The following is a 15,586-nucleotide window of genomic DNA, read 5'->3' on the forward strand; positions in this document are numbered from 1 at the left end:
CTTTTGGTTTTCCTTTTGAATCTGGTCTTTTTGGTTCTTCAAGGCTTCTAGCTGATCATTTCTGGTCTTCAATTTGTTTATCAATCCATTTGATTTCTGAGCCTCACTCTCTAATTGTGAAATTCTGCCTTTTAAACTGTTATTTTCTTGCCAGATACCTTCCATCTTTCTCATAATCTCAGATTTGAACTCTTCAAGAGCTTGTGACAAGTTTTAATTTTTTTGGGAAGGTTTGGATATGATTACTTGTTTGTTCTCCTCTGCTGTTTGCTCTGTTGTCTGAATTTTTCCTGTGTAAAAGTTGTCGAGTGCTAAAGATTTCTTCTTGATCTTTCTCTTCTGGGGTTCTTGTCTCTGGCTTGCTGTTATTAGCCCAGTTCCCTCTCAGGTTTATCCTCATGCCCAGGGTCTGTCTGCACTCTTTGGGCTTCTGAGGTCTCAGGTCTAGTTGTTGTCAGAGTCAAGCCTCCTGGTGGTCCCTTTGTTTTTTCATCATCCTGAAGCTCCTTTAACAGTTTCAGGGCACTGCTTCCACAGTTATGCACCCCTTTGCACTGAGTCCCCACCCAAGGTCCACACCTGTGCTCAGGATCCGTGTCTACAACTGTGACTGTGCCTGTGCTCAGGGTCTGTGTTCAAAGTCCACACATTCTTTAGTCTCTTGGGGTCCTAAGTCTTGCTGCTCTCAGGAATGGGCCCTGGTGGTCCCAGGTAGCCATAAAGGACTTAATAGATGCCCCAAACTTGCTCTAGCTCTTATGTGCTGGCTTTGGCCCTGTAGGTGTGATGTGTGTGTGGGGGGGAGGGGATTGCTCAGCTCTTGTTTTAGTAGAGCTATTTCACCCCCTTATAGCATGGAAATGCCCCAATCCCACGTACCTTCAATACTGCGCCCTGTTGTGGGGTCCCTTCATTCGCCTGGATTTGTTTTTATGTTCCCTTGAGGAGTCCTATATATTTTATTTAGGAGAGGTTAAGCAGCTGCTTTTTACTCTGCCGCCATCTTAACTGGAAACTCCAATGAGCTTTTTGAAAAGGGTATTTATAAAGGTAGGGCACCTAGGTGATACAGCAAATAGAGGGTTGCATCTGGTGTCAGAAACACACAAGTTACTTGGTCCAAATTTGGCCTCAGATACTTACTAGCTGAGTGACCCTGGGAAAGTAAATTTGCTTCTGTTTCTGTACCTGTAAAATGATTTGGAGAAGGAAAAGGCAAACCACTCCAGTACCTTTGCCAAGGAAGCCCTAAATGGGGTCATAAAGGTTTAGACATGACTGAAAATATTGAAGAACAATAATTTATTAAGGTGTTCTATATTTACATATATACAAATGTATATAAGCAGTTGGCCTCAAATATTTCCTGCCAAGGTCTGAAACTCTCCCACAAATAATCAGGGGAAAGTGAGATCAAACTTAGAAAAGGAATTTTCCAGGTTATATCTCCTAGTCCCTAGAAGTGACTTCCTACTTTTTTGGTGTGTACTCATGAAATGTTCCTTAGATATGGTGTAGCATTGTTGCTTGGCTCCTTTGAAACTGCCTTTCTCAAGGGTATATAAGTTGTCTTTGGCTCCCAATAGAGCCATAGGTTCAGGTGCTCGGTCAATATTGCTAGTACTAAGATACTGATGAATGTCCAGATCCTTGTTCTTTTGAAGTTGAAAATATCTTTGCATCTTTTGATATAGGGAGGAAGGAGGGAAGAGATAGAAACCAAGGCTAAGACCAAGACCAAAATTTACTTACTTCCACCTCCCCTCCACCATCAAGGATTCCTTTTCAGGACCTTGGCCAGTACTAGTCTTTCTTGGCTCACTATTTGCTCAAACTCCCCAGTGTAAATCAGAGTAATAGGCTTTTCACAATCCATATAGCAATTGATCAGTTTCCTCAAGCAATTCAGTCTTCTTATGGCATCTCATCGAAATGCCTTTGATTTACCATTGGATTAATTTTGTAAGTGTTCTAGGCTTGTTCAAAACCTAGTTCATAACTCTTATTTATTGACTCAATCTAGATGAGTTCTAATCTGAGAAAATTGCTGATGCTAAGTGGTGTGGGACAATTCATTAACTAGATTCAAAATGCCACCATACTTACATTATCAAACTTTTTGGATTAGATTATGCCTAAATCTTTTCCATATATAAAATTTTATAAATTTATGAGGTTGAGACTAGCAGGGACATCACTGAGGGGAGACAGAAAAAAATGTGTAAAAATGGACTTCTAGAATTTGAGGACTTAAAAGGACATTAGAAATGATATTAATTTGGGGATGTTGACTCTAAGCAATCACCCTAGTGCAGATATTAATAATATGGAAATGAGTCTTGATCAATGATACATATAAAACCTAGTGAATTTGCTCGTTGGCTATGGGAGGTGGTGGGAGGAGGAGAGGGAAAGAATATGAATCATGTAACCATGGAAAAATATTCTAAATTAATTAATTAAATAAAAATTTTCAAAGAAATGATCATAATTGAAATTCATCATAGATGAGTAAATTGAGGCCCAGAAAGTTTATATAACTTGCAGAAGGTCATAAAATCAGTTAGGTGAAGAATATAACCTATGTCATCAGTAGATATAATATTCTAACACTAATAATCTATGGCCATTCCTTGAGACCACACACTTCTATTTTATCCTGCTATCAGGAAGGATCAGAGATTTATCAGAATCTCTGGACATCCATTTACTCCTCTTTGATTCCACAGCAGCCTAGAATCAAATTCCCTTCTGAGTCCCTTTCTACCTACACTCCCAAGAGAACTCATCTGCTCATAACTGGCATGACCCCTGGGACAAAACAAATTTGGTTGTGTAGGGTAAGCATCTCAGTCATGGTTCATCCCTCTCCAAAAAGCCAGGTCTTAAGACTCTCAAATCTAAGCCTCACAAAGAGGCAGATTCAGGGACTTCCATTCTGTCTTGTCACAAGAAAAGAAAACAAAACAAAACATATTTACCTCATCCTAACATGTAGCATAGTCTGGCACATCACAGGTGCTTAATAAATTCTTGTTGTCTTGACTTAATTTTCCCACCTCTTACTAAGAGTTAATGAAAACATTATAACTGTAAATCGGCATTATCTATGGTGTGATACATTTTTATTGTGTTAAGCCATTCCCAATTCTATTTTAACCTGGTTCAGGCCTCACTCTGGAATTTGGGGCCTGTTTTGCAGTCTTCATTCCAAGAGTTTGATTTTGGGCAGACATGATTGGGGATGTAGACTCGAAACTACCACACCAATGCAACTTATCAACAATTTGGAAATAGGTCCTGATCAATGACACATGTAAAAACCAATGGAAATACAAATCAGCCATGGTGAGGGGAGCTGGGGGGGTGAAGGGGAAAGTAAGAGCATGAATTATGTAACCATGTTAACTTTTCTAAAAAATAAATATTAATAAATGTTTAAAAAAAAGAGATGAGGGCTTGGAGGGATTACAATCTGTACCTGCAGAGGGATTACTTATGGATGAAATTAGGGATCCATTGAAATATCAAAGTATTCTAACATTTAGGTTAGTTGAGGAAGATGAGGCAAGTTATTTAGTAATCCGTGAGTCAAAGCACATGCCAAGACAGTGGTTTATTATTGGATGTGAGAGTGGGGAAACTGAATGTTTTCCTTCCTATTTTGCAACTTGGTGGCTGAGCTAGGGGAGCAGTGACAGGTAAGCAGGGATGGATGAGCTCTGAAAAGGACATTTCCCAGCTATCTGGACTGTCCTCCTTTGTTTGTACCCATAGGAGGTTGTTGCTTGATTTTTGTTTTCTAAGAGGACCAATAACATCATGAGGTGATGTCTTGAGTTGTATGTGAATTGGATTTTGGTGTGGTTTATTTGTTAGGCCAGCATCATAATCAATAAAGTGATACAGGTCTCCATGGCTCTCTAATGACCAGGAACTATCTGAGCTGGGCCAGGCAGCCTATTAAATAGATTTTAGGAGCTAATTATTCAGCCCCTCCCTTGAACATCCCAAGACATCTTTAATTGGTGATTGCTAATTAAGAGATGATCCATTAACCTATCTACTCCTCCCCATCCCCACAGGTGTACGGGTATACATACATGTATGCTGGAAAAACCCTTCTCCCCTTGATTTATTAATCAAATTCTGTAAAAAAGGAAGTAAAAAAATTCTGTAAAAAAGGAAGATTCCCAAGGACAAAGAAAATGCAAAAAAGCAGTAGACTGGATGGTATCTGAACCAGATTCCAGTCACAGGAATCCACAATAATCCTCCCCAATATGTAGGAATTAATGTAGTATATGAAAAAATTTTTCACAATTTAAGTGAGGCAGAATTGCCCAAAATCTTGAGCTTCACTCTCTTCTAGAGTCATCAAAGTCCTACAGTAGCAAGACAAAAGTCAAGATGACTGGTGATGGCCTGAGAAGCAGTGGATAATGTTGGCATCTTTCATGACTGATCAAGTTCTAATTGCTCTATGGCACCTGCTTTAACGGGTAGTAAGGTAAGAGAGGCAAGGTATATGGTCTAGGCCAGAGTAAAATAGCACCAAGGCTGGTATCCAGAATCAGGAGATTGTAGGTACTGGTCTTTCTTTGCCTTGTTCACTGTTCTCATAGCTTATTAATATAATCACCAATCTAATGGATGGTAGCAAGGTCAGGGGAAGATTGTTTTTAGGACAAGGAGAACCGAGCATTTTGTAGGCAGAGAAGGATTAGGGGAGACTGAAGATTCATGAGAGGAGATGACTAATGGATCAATCACTCAGGTGAGACAGGAGGGGATGGGACATGACATGTATAAAAATAAATATGATACAACCATTTTAGATGTGTTAGTTGAAAAAGGAGAAACCAAGTCATAGAGAGCTCTAGGAAAAATTTGTGGACAGAGATAACTTTTCATGGAGATTTAGGAGAGACTTCATAGAGAAGGTAGTCCCTGAGGCTGGTCTTTGAAGGTATTTTACCAGGGTGCTGCCTGAAGTCAGGAAGACTCATCCTGATGAGTTCATATCTGGCCTCAGGCACTTATTAGTTGTGTGAAGGAGGAATGCATTTCAAGTATAAAGGGTAAATTGAATGAATGTGTGGAGGTAGCAAAGGCCAGTATGAAATACAGAACAGTAATGCCAGTTTTTCCTCTTACTGGTGGTCCCACTCAGAGCTCGAAGTCATGGAAACTATATAAGATCCTGAGGGAGGGTGTCAAACTGGAAAGGAGAAGGAGCTCCCTTGCATCTCCATGGACTTGGATGTGAGTCTTATCCAGGTCTTTTCGATGTAAATAAAACTGGTATTTTCTTTGTGAAGCCCTGTGAGTCCAAAGTGCTTGAAAGGGAGCTGATGGTCATAACCAAGGGAGTGCCAGATGCTGGAGTCTTCATGTTCTGCCTGGGTGAGGGCAATAGCCCAGAGCAGTAATAGATCTCAAAATTATATCCTGAGAGAGATCCATTGACAAAAGATTTATACAGGAAGCTCAGGAGATCTGGGTCTGGAGCTCTGAAAAGAGGTCAATCTACACATGCAGATCTGAGAATCATCTACATAGAGGTGGTAGTTATAGTTATGGAAGTCAGTATGATTGCCACAACTGACTTCCACAACTTCAACTACCATCTCTAAGCAGATGATGGGAGTTATGAGAGTCAGCTGTGGGAGTCAACCAGACTGCCCCAGGGCGACTAGGTGGCACAGTGGATAGGGTGCTGCCTGAAGTCAGGAAGACTCATCCTGATGAGTTCATATCTGGCCTCAGGCACTTATTAGTTGTGTGACCCTGGTCAAGTCCCTGAACCCTATTTGCCTCAGTTTCCTCATCTGTCAATGAGCTAGAGAACAAATTGGCAAACTATTCCATGATATCTTTGCCAAGAAAATTCCAGATGGGGTCACCAAGAGTTAAACACTGGTGAAAATGACTGAATGACAACTGCAAAAGAGAAAGCATAAAGCTAAAAGAAGGCTAAGACAGTCCCCAGAAACCACTCACCTTAAGAGATGAATGAGAGAATGAGCACAGGTAACAGAGAAGGCATAATGAGAGATGCTGAAAAAGAACAAGAACATGTATTTTCTTTGCAGTGAAAGGAGGAGAGAATAATAATAATCAAAAGATGCAGAGAATAAAGGAGGTTAAAGATTGAGGAAAAGCCATTGTTTTGGGTGATTATGAGTAACGGGTAATCTTAAAATGAACAGTTTCCGTGAGTAGTCAGGGTTAAAATGCTTATAGAAATCCATGTTCTTATTCATTGTTTTTTTAATTGTCATTTTTCAGTCATGTCTGCCCAGGGTCAGTTAGCTAGTAAGTGTCTGATGCCAGATTTGAACTCAGGAAGATGAATCTTTCTGACTCCAAACCTGATACTCCATCCTCTGTGCCACCTAGATGCCTTGGGCTCTGTACACTCACTTTTTCATATAACTTTGTCTCCGGCACTTACTAGCAACATGACCCTGGTCAAGTCACTTAACTTCTGATCATCTCAGTTTCCTCAGCTATAAAATGGTATAATAATAGCACTTCCCTCTCAGGGTTCTTGTGAAGATCAAGATAAAAAGTGCTTAGCACAGTGCCTGGCCTATAGTAGTTACTCTATAAATGCTTAATCTTTCTTTTCCCCTTTGGGTTTATTTTATTTTCTTGTCATTTTCCAGTAAAACTTCCTTTTTGGAAAACCCCCAAATTATCTTGGTTGAACTAAAAAGAAACAGTTGGTCAGGATAGGAAGTTGGGGTTGTGCGAATGGGGAGCAGAGTGCCCGCTAGTGTCTAGGTGTGATGGCAGCGGTGGCTGACCCATTTTGGACCTCAGGAAAGGTCAGTAAAACTGGGGCCAAATGAAGGGCAGAAGTTATGCGAATTACCTTAATATCAACTGCGAATGCTTCATTCTTTCTGTTTGGGTCATTCCCTCAAGAGGAATCTGCTGCAAAATGGAGGCAAAGAACTCTTCCCTTTTCTCTTCTTCCCAGGCTAGTCTTCCCTTTCTAAACATTTTCTCTTTGATTAGTCAGTCAACTAACATTTAGTAAGCACCTATTATATACCAGATAGGAACAGAGAGGCGGCTCAGTGGATAGGGCACTTGGCCTGGAGTCAGGAAGACTTGAGTGCAAATTTGACCCCAGATACTAGCTGTATGACTCTGGGAAAGTCACATAACCTCTATTTGCCTTAATCCATTGGTGAAGGAAATGGAAAACCATTCCAGTATTTTTGCCAAGAAACCTCTATGGACAGTATTGGCAGGCTCTGGTCCACAGGGTCACGAAGAGTCGAACATGACCGACTGAACAACAACAAATAGGCCAGATGCTGCATTAATTGCTGGGGATACAAAGGGAGGCAAAAGACAGCCTTGCTCCTAAGGAGTACACAGTTAAATGGAGAAAATAACCTGAAAAGAGCCACATAGAAACAAGATCTATAGATGATAAATTGGGGGTAATCTCAGGGGCAAGGCAATTTGGTAACATTTTAAATGCTCTTACTCCTTCCCTCAGATATTTCTTTGCCCAAATTCAGAGCAAACAGATTAGATTTAAAGGAGGAAAAAAAGTTACTGATTGACATCTGTCCGGGGTGGAGCTAACAGCTGTCCAGAGGTGGAGTCGACTTGACAGCTGTCCAGAGGTAGAGCTGACTGACAACTGTCCAGAGGTGCAGATAACAGCTGTCCATGGGTAGAGCTAACAGCTGTCCAGAGGTGGAGCTGACTGACAACTGTCCAGAGGTGCAGATAACAGCTGTCCAGAGGTGGAGCTGACCAACAGCTGTCCAGAGGTGGAGCTAATAGCCGTCCAGAGGTGGAGTTGTTAGACAACTATCCAAGGGTGAGGCTAACAGCTGTCCAGAGGTGGAGCTGACTGACAGCTCTCCAGGGATGGAGAAGAGATCGCAGAGAGGAGAAGCCCTGCTTTTGGAAATGATTTGGGGCTACCTTAAGGAACTGCAGCTTTACAAGGTCTGTCCTGCCCTCCCCAAAGACAGGTGCTCTCATTGTTAGAGAGGGAGAACTACAAAGCAAGAAGGCACTGCAATTTTGGCTTTGGTCCAAAGACAGAGTCTGACCTAGAGCCTGCCACTGACAGGGGCTCAAACGTATCCCTTGGAAGTCATCTTAGCTCTCCGTGGGCTGCTGAGGCCATGCAGGACATCTGGGTCTAGGACCTTGGCTCAGTCTGGGTAGGGAGGCCTTGCTTGTCTTGGGGTCAAGTGGCTAACCTTTTCTTGACTAACTCTGCCATTATTCATATGTCCCATTTCTAATACCAGATGATCATGAAAAGATTCCACCCAAGTAGAATGTTTCTCTTACCCCCCACCCCTTCCCTGATGGATAATGAACAACAATCTCGTGGGGTCGGTTTCTGTCAAAAATAAAAATTCATAGCTTTAGGTTCTTGGTGTCCTCTCCCATGGCTTTAATAACCATGGTACAATCACCAATAATAAACAACATTGCTCCTTCACAATTCACTGAGAATAAACCTTTCTGCCTCAGAAGTTGAGAAGCTTCTGGATTTGCCCCTGAATGGATAGGTTTTCTCTTTTCTAGTCTTAAAATAATTCAGATGAAATGGGGCTACTTTGGACCTGAGTTCCAATTCTGATGCTGTCACTTAATGCTTGCCATGTCATTTAACTCTTCAGGATCTCAGTTTCCTCAAAAAACGGATTATAGAATAATAGCTCTAGAGCTGGAAAGGACTTCAGAGGCTAACTAATATGGTACCCTCATTGTGCATATAACGAAACCAAGACTCAGGGAAATGAAATGTCTCGTCCAAGATCATATCAGTAAACATCAGTAGCAGGATTTGAAACCAAGTCTTCTGACTCCAGTCACTGGTTCTTCCCCTCTGCTCTAATGATATCACTAAAATAAGGAAATTAGACTGACTGACCTCAAAATGTATTTCAGGGCTACTTCTAAGATTTAGAACTTTTTATAGCATTTTTGAATGAAGGGAGAATGTTTAGAATGGTTAGAGCAGTTTCTGACCACCAAGTCAGCAATATTGGATTCTTGTTACAGTTTTCCTATGCACTAAGTCCTGAATTTCTTTATTTTTTTTTTATTTTTAAACGCTTGCTTTGAATCTTAGGGTCAATACTAGGCTTTGGTTCTTAGGCAGAAGAATGATAAGGGCTAGGCAATTGGGGTTAAATGACTTGCCTAGGGTCACCCAGCTAGGAAGTGTCTGAGGTCAGATTTGAACCCAGGATCTCTCTTTTCTAGATCTGGCTCTCAATCTACTGAGCTACCCAGTGGCCCCCTTCCCTGAATTCCTTTAAAAAGAGATACCTGTCTCTGTGTATCTAAATATATATGTATATATATCTATATATTTATATCTAAGTATATATATACATATATATTTCACATACGTGTGGGTAACATACATAGATACGTTTTTACTACTTATAATTAAATACTAAGTGATTTCCCGGGGCAGCTATGTGGCACAGTGGATAGAGCACTGGGTTTGGAATCAAGAATACTCATCTTCACGAGTTCAAATCTGACCTCAGACACTTTGTAGTTGTGTGAACCTGGGCAAATCACCTAACCTTGTTTGTCTCAGTTTCTCCCTCTGTAAATCAAGTTGGAGAAGGAGATGGCAAACCACCCCAGTATCTTTGCCAGGAAAACCCCAAATAGGGTCACCCCAAGAGTTGGGCGTGACTGGTCCAACTGAACAACAACACAAAGAAATTGACAGAATAGGAGATGGGTGCTAACTACTAGGTCAACTAGATTTAGGAAGGGCACCTAAACTCAGTCTCATAGGGAGCTTTGGACTGATTCTAAGAAGAGGGAGAGAATTCTGAGCATGAGGGAACAACCTAAACAAAGGCACGGGATGTCAGGTAGTGGAAACCACAAAGACATCAGTTTTCCTGGAGTCCAGCATGCATGAGGTGGGAAAGGAAAAATGTGAAATCAGTCTGGAAAGACAGTCTGTGAGTTTGTGATATCCTTGGAAAAGGAATTCCGGTCCTGTTCCCCTCACCAGCAGCCTCTGCTTTCAGAGTTTAGGATTTACCCAGATTTTTTTTTCACATAAATTCAGAAGATAAACCTCCCATTTGTTACTTCTAATTAAAACCTCTAAAAACAGCTGTGTAGCCTGTGACAGCACCAGACACATTAAGGAGGATACTGAGGTGAGGAGGAACCTTCCTATTTGCAGATTCTTTTGAAATACTTCGTTCTTATCCCTCTCGTGTACTTTCCATTTGCCACTGGGCATCATTGTCCATCATGATAATAATAGCTGACGTTTATGTAGCATTTGAACCTGTCTACTCACTTTGCAGACATGATCTCATTTGAGCCTCACAGTGGTCCTTTGACATATTATTATTATTTCTCTGTTTTTACAGCTGAGGAAATTGAGGCTGAGAGAGGTTGTCACTTGCCTAGTCACACAATAGAACCTTATAGTTAACTCTTTTATTTATTTTGTATTTATTCGGTTCCTATTTGCCATCTCCTTCCCATTGAATGTAAACTCCTTCAAAGTATGAGTAATTTCAGTTTTTATTTTCTGTATCGCCAGCACCTAGCACAGTGTTGGACATACAGTAGGAGTTTAATAAATGCTTATTGATTGAAAGTGATCTCTCCCCCTTGAAATTCCTTTCTGTGATGCTATATCTTCTTTATATACCATGCCTTTAAGTTGTAGTACACTTTTAAGCTTTAATAGTTTAAATAAAATAATTAAATTAAACTATGGACTTAAAACTTAAAAGGACACTAAAATGTTGGGGATACCCTGTATTTGCTTGTGTGTGTACATGTTCCTTCATTAAAAATGTAAGCCCTGCATCAACTAGATGGCTCAGTGGATAGAGCACCAGGCCTGGAGTTTGGTCCCAGCTTGGCCTTAGACACCTCCTAGCTGTGTGACCCTGGACAAATCACTTAATCCCCTTTGTCTTTAACAAAAAAGAAAAAAGAAAAAAAAGAATGTAGCCCCTTGAGGACAGGGACTACATCAATTTTTCTGCTTTCCTTTTGTGTTTGGATCTCCAACTTCTAATGCAACTATTTTTTTTTAAAATCCTGACCTTCTGTCTTAGAATGGATACTCTGTAGGAGTTCCAAGGCAGAAGGGCAGTAAGGGCTAGGTAATTGAGGTTGCTCTCCATTGAACCACCTAGCTGCCCCTTCTGGTGCGACTTCTAACCAAGGTCTTCTAATATAGTGGCTGGGCCATAGTAGGCACTTCAAAAAATCAATTAATAATCAACAATCATTTTAAAACACCTTAAAAACATCTTTAAACATTTATGTTCCAGGCACTGTGCTAAGTAGGGGTGATACAACAAAACCATCCTTGCCCTAAGGGTAAAAGAGTCCTCAGGGAGCCAAGGTTTCTCTCTCCCAACTTTAAATCCAGTGCTTTTCCCACCATCGTGCGCCATTACACTGAGGGGTATTCTGGGAGCACTAGCAGCTCTGGTATGCGAGCTTCTGAGTTCTTGGCAGGGAGGCCTGTCCACCCAAGTGTCCACCTTTCCCTCTCCTCTCACCTGTGGTTCCAAGAAGCTGCAGCATGCAGAGAGAGCACACATTGATAAAACTAGACTGACCAGTCAGCTGGTTAGGGAATGTCTACCCCAAGCAAGTGAAGACTCCCCTGGAGGAATAGCCAGATGAGAAGCATTTATTCAAATGGCCTTGAAGGCAGCTGAAGCAGGCCCTGTGGAGTTCGTCCAGCTTGGTTGGACATCAAAGATGCCAAGGTCATCCACTGAGTCCTGGGCCATTGTCAGTAGAACTGTCTTTTTTCTTGCCACTGGACTTTGATGTCTCTGGCTCTGGAAGAGAGTAAGGCTGATGATTTGTACAACTCAGCCTCACTTAAATCTAGTGACTGGAGTCAGGAGGACCTGAGGTCAAATCTAGTCTCAGATACTTCTTAGCTGAGTGACCCTGGGCAAGTCACTTAATCCTGATGACCTATCCCCTGTGGTTCTGTCTCAGAACTATACTAAGACAGAATGTAAAGTTTTAAAAAGAGAGAGAGAGAAAAGAAAACAAAGGACGAACAACCACCATTCTTCCATTGGTATATGTTATCTTCTCTTTCTAGACTATAGTCTCAGTGAGGGTTAAGAATCTCTTCTTTTGATCCTCCACATCAAATAGCACTATGCCTTACTTAGAGCAGGTGCTCAATTGTTATTGTTGTTGTTTGTTTGTTTGTTGCAGCTGCTGTTGTTCCTTTACTTTTTGTCCTAGTAACAATTCTAAGACCAGAAGGATAGTGCAAATAGGATTAAGTGACTTGCCCAAAGTCACATAGCTAGGAAGTATCTGAAGTCGAATTTGAACCCAGGACCTCCTGACTCCAGATCTGGCTCTCTAGCCACCAAGCTACCTAGCTGCCCCTCAATAAATGTTGATTTAGGGGGCAGCTAGGTGACTTAGTGGATTGAGAATCAAGACATGAGATGGGAGGTCCTAGGTTCAAATCTGACCTCAGACATTTCCTAGCTGTGTGACCCTGGGCAAGTTGCTTAAACTCCATTGCCTAGCCCTTTACTCTCTTCTGCCTTAGAACCAACATAGAATTGATTCTAAGATGGAAGATAAGGGTTTAAATAAATGAATATACAAGTAAACAAACAGATAGATGGATAGATAGATGGATAGATAGATGATAGGTATGTAGATAGATAGACAGATAGATGATGCTTTAATTGAATTTGTTGAGGAAGAGAAGAAATGGAGAAAGACAAGTGTTGTTGAGACTGAGATGATTTCTGTAAAGGACTGTGAGCCTCCTAGATAAGGTGCTTTGCAAATATGGGGTTGTGTTATTACTATGTAGCCTTGGGCTTCTATCAAGTTAGTAAATTATGCTTATCTCCAGCTCTGGGATGTGGTGAGGTGCCAAGGTGTATTTATAGAGTGCTTTGAGATCCTCCAATGATGAACTGTCCTGGGGGAGGCAGGAGGATTAATTACTTAATATCTGCAGGCCACTTGAAAGTCTTTGTAGAACAGGGAAGAATGATTATTATTATTTCCCAAAAGAGGTTCCAAAGGTAGCTCTAGCTGCAAGGAGGTTTGCAATGAGCTGGAACCCGCACAACAGAGAACCGAAGAAAACATTTCTATCTCCTTCCCTGCTGGGACTTTTCCCTTCCACTTTTACAAGGCCAGAGAGTTTCCCGGAAAATCCTGCCCGTGGGGTCGCAGTAATTCATTAAAAAAAAAAAAAATCTCCCGGGAGATTTAAAAGAACTTTTATTTGCTCGTTGCGTAAGTCCCGAGCTCCTTGCGTCATCCATTAACGCAACGCCCCGCGGTTGGCAGAGAAGCCAATATTTAAACAACAACAACAACAACAAAAATTGTGGAGGCAGGGAGAGGTTAAGAGTAAGGCCACACGGCAATTTGGTACCCGCCGCTCCCCCAACCTCCAGGGAATTCCAGTCTGCCAGACCTGCTTCCCCCCTCCATTAGCCTGCCTCCTTCACAGGTTCTGAGTTGCCCAGATTATTTTCACGGGAAACTCAGAACATAAACCCCCCTCTTTGCTGCTTCTAATTAAAGCCTTAGAAAACAGCTTGGGGACATTTGCAGATCCTGGATACTGTACCAGGTTTCAGTGCGGCATAAAGCACAGTCTTTTTTTGGGCTGCAGTGGGAGCTTTGGCATTTTTGTGGGGGTTTGGTGGAAAAGAAAGCACTTTTATAGACCGTCTGCTAAACCTTGTGAAACTGCATTTGCGTCGCAGTGCCAGACAACTGGTGCCTGCCGACTTAATGGCTCGTCTATATGACAAGCCTTGGGGGAAGAAAAAAGGGCTTCTCATTGCCTAACTTTGAACAGATTGAAATAGAGCATTTGAGCCATCCGTCAGAGATGCCACTTGGGGCTGGCGCGATCCAATGCCCACTCAGCCAGAGTCAGGAGGAAACTTGAATTTTTTTGAGTTAGGTAGTTTCAATATTCAATCTAGCGCCCTCCCCCCCCCACTCCCCGCCTCTTGGCACACTCAGCATGAGTAACACAGTTGTAATAGAATCCGAGGCTGCGCCAGCTCTAGGAATCAAAGGCAGCCAGCTCCCCACTTTGGGCGGAATCATGTCAGCCTGAAGGACGTGGCTGTGTTGAGGGGTAAGAGGAAGAGTGTCTTTTGTTCCGTAATAGCTAGCGAGTTAGCCTGAAGCTTGCAAAGCTCTCAGGTGAACCTCATAGCGATCCCGTGAGGCAGGTATTTTAATTACCTCCATTTTACAGGTGAGAAAACTGAGGCTAAGAAGATGTTAAGAATGACTATCCCAGGGTCTGAAGGAGAACTTAAACTCGGATCTTTCTGACTTTAAGAAGTCCAGGGTGCTATCCATTGCGCCACCTAACATAACACCTGCCATAACAGTACCGCAAAACCAAGGTACACTTGTATATGGGGAAAGGTAGACAATAGGTCCAAACATTTAGGGTTGGATAGACCATAAGGATGTTAGACCTAGAGCTAGCCAGGAACTTAGAGGCCATCTCATCAGATGCTAACCAATCTGATAGTTAAGAGGTAATAAATGTGCATTTCTCTAATCAATAGTGATTTAGAGCATTTTTAATATGGCTATAGAAAGCTTTGATTTCTTCTTCTGAAAACAACTTGTTCTCATCCTTTGGTCACTTATCAGTTAGGGAATGACTTATAATTTTATAAACTTGACCTAGTTCCTATATATTTGAGAAACAAGGCCTTTATCAGAGAAACTTACTGTAAATTCCTTCCTCTCCCCCCCTTAATAGTTTTTTTCCCCTAATCTTGGCTGCATTTGTTTTGTTTGTGCAAAAATTTTAAAATTTAATGTAATCAAATTATCCATTTTACTTCCCAGGATCCTTCCTTTTTCTTGTTTAGTCATAAATTCTTCCCTTCCAGTAAAATTTTCCACGTTCCCCTAATGTGCTTATGGTGTCACTCAATGTCTAAATCATGGACCCAATTTTACCAAATCTTGGTATATGGTACGATATGCTGGTCCATATCTAGTTTCTACCAAATTGCTTTCCAGTTTTCCTAACAATTTGTATCAAATAAAGAGTTCTTGTCCTAAAAGCTTGGGTCTTTGGCTTTATCAAACACTGATTACCATAGTCATTTTACTGTGTATAGTGTACCTAATCTATTCCACTGATCTGCCACTTCATTTCTTAGTCAGTACAAGATTGTTTCATGATTACCGCTTTGTAATATATTTTGAAATCTGGAACTGCAAGGCTATCTTCTTTCGCATTTTTTAAAACTAATTCTCTTGATATTCTTGACCTTTTGTTTTTCAGTTACTCCCATTTTTTCAACAAAGCTCTATGGATATGTCCATATACAATGGCTAGGAGATAAAGGATATGGGTTTGAGTCCTGGCTTTGCATTTACTGTGACTTTAACTAAATCACTTAATCTCTTGTAACCTTGAAGACAGGCCCTTCTGATGCCTCTGAAAAAGTCCATGGAATGGGCTCCTAAACCATAGAATCCTAGAAAATAAAAGCTTCAAAAGAAACTAGAGTCTGCTTTCTTCATTTCA

The sequence above is a fragment of the Gracilinanus agilis genome, chromosome 1 (genome assembly GCF_016433145.1).
Source record: "Gracilinanus agilis isolate LMUSP501 chromosome 1, AgileGrace, whole genome shotgun sequence".
Lineage (NCBI taxonomy): Eukaryota > Metazoa > Chordata > Mammalia > Didelphimorphia > Didelphidae > Gracilinanus > Gracilinanus agilis.